The following is a 2,371-nucleotide window of genomic DNA, read 5'->3' as shown; positions in this document are numbered from 1 at the left end:
CATTTTTATGTGATACTAGCAGAGTGTTCACCATGTTATTTTGCTGCCAAATAATTAAAGACCAGCATCACAATTAATATCTCTTAATAGAATTGCAATATATTTCTTTCTGTCAGATCAGGTGAAAAATTAGTGACATGAGCTTAGAAAACACAAACTTGAAAATTTGAAATATTTCATAGGATAGAAATTCTGAAATATCTTAACAAAATAGTGGATATTTTTGTCTTAATGAAGCATTTTAGCATTTCTGAAATAAAATGTCTCAATATGGGTTTTTTGTTGTATTTACCCAACAGGCTTCCTGGACACAAATAAGTCAGGTGACTGTATTCACTGCACTGAGAGTAATGGATTTCCTAAGGGAATAAAGCTTATCTTCTTCTTCTCTTGCTCTTGTCATAAACTAGATGCTTTTCCACAATTGTGCATGAGCAATTGCTCTTTCTGTTGCTTCAGCAAGGTCCTCCTTCCTACAGCTCTCACAAGGACTCGGCAAATAAGCATGTGCTCCATAATCTGCATTTCACTGCACTCACATATATTTGTGTAATTAGAGTAGCCCCGTTTGATCATGTTTGTTTTTGATCTTCCAGTTTGCATGCACAGGCAGTTCAGGCATTGTCATGTTGGCCAGTCTAGATCCCCTCTTGGAAGGTCCTTCTGGGGTTCCAGATCCATTTCAGAGCATTGTTATACTGCTGGAGCCAGCACGGGTGCTGGCCCCAGCCTATAGCTGCCCCTGGCTGAGGATCTGGGTGGAGCTGGGTAGGGTCAGTTTGCAGCAAGTAGCACAATTTGCCTCACACCAAAGTGCGTGTTCATGTGTACTGAGGCACAAATCTCCAGCAGAAATGTTTACCACTGCTATTTGAGCTGCTGCAAGTACATGTGCCTGCATGTGTGGATGAGCCCTTCAGGTCAATTCAATAGTATATTCTAATACAGATTAAATTGCCCCCAAACATTAATTTTCTTAATGTAAAATTGAACATTGTTCCACAATTGAACTTTTCTGCAGAATAAAGTTTCCACAGATATGCATTTTTCCATCAGAAAACCATTCCAGTAGAAAACTAGATTTTTATCCTTTCTTTTCCAATATTAGGTATAATGAATTATATCACAGTCAATTGTATTACATTTTGCTTGACACATTATAGCCATAATTCACAGTTCCATTTAACTTGCAGTGATCCCTTACATGTAAAAAAAAAATCATTTTCATTTTTTTTTTTACCTAGGTGCTTTGAGCGCTAGTGGGGAATTGAAATATAACAACCAAGAAGCCTACTGGATGGAGTTGAGAGGGAAGAATCAGACTGGGATATGCATGAACCATAACAGGATAGATACTGCTAGATGCTCTTAGCAGTGAAAAGTCCATTGGGAAAGAAATATGCAAGTGCCAGAAAAGTTTACAACTCTCTTCATTTAGTGAAACTTGCATATGTCAAACACAGTTGCCAAAGCAAACCATGTTAGCTTGGCAGGGGAACATGAGGGAACCATTAAGGATACAACCTTTTCATAGCCTCTCTCTTTTTCTCTTTCTCCAAGAAAACAATGAAGACTGGATGCAATTCTAGATAGATCTACTTTGGAACACATAGGGCCTATTGAATCTGGCACTAGGCACTATTTTCAGGATACAGGAAGACAAAAACATTTGAATTCTGTGACTAGGGACAGATAGCCTGAGCCTGAATTGATTCAATCTTTACCTAGGTTGAATTGATTTGCAAGTGCATGGACATTCCCTCTGGACTGAGGAAATGCAGGCACATGCCTGCAGTGGCTCAGGCTAGAAGCTAGGGAGAGCTACAGCAGCCCTCCCTTCCCTTCCCTTTCCTTCCCTTCCCTTCCACAATGCTGAGCTGAGGGGGGCATGGCCAGGCCCTGGCAGGATGCTTTGATTAGGGAGAGGTTTAAACCCCCACCCTGCCTGCACAGTCCCAGGCTTTTTCCTGCTTGCTGCTCATGGGGCAGGAATGTTGCCAGCCCCCAGCCCCGGGCTGGCACGTTGAGAGAGGTTGTGTGTGCAGTGCATGCATCTGTAGACGATACTGAGTTTTTCAATCTTCTCCCTGCTTCTTCATACTGGCAGGTGAGGGAGACAGCAGGGAGCTGATAACACAGCATTTAGCAGCCCATCAAGAAAACAAAAGGCTCTCTCATTAGTTCAAGCTTAAACAGCTTTTTACAAGGAAGGAACAGAGGGACATTACCAACTGACCAGCTGATTAGCTCCTGTCTGCCTTTGTCCTATCCCAGTGAAATCGGAGACACACACACACACTGACACTTCTCAGCATTAGCTGGTATACCACATGCCAGCTAGGGTCTATGGGGCTGGGATCTGTTCTGTCAG

Source organism: Crocodylus porosus, unplaced genomic scaffold (genome assembly GCF_001723895.1).
Source record: "Crocodylus porosus isolate Cpor-Errol unplaced genomic scaffold, CroPor_comp1, whole genome shotgun sequence".
In the NCBI taxonomy this organism is placed as follows: Eukaryota; Metazoa; Chordata; order Crocodylia; family Crocodylidae; genus Crocodylus; species Crocodylus porosus.
This window is presented reverse-complemented; position numbering follows the sequence as displayed.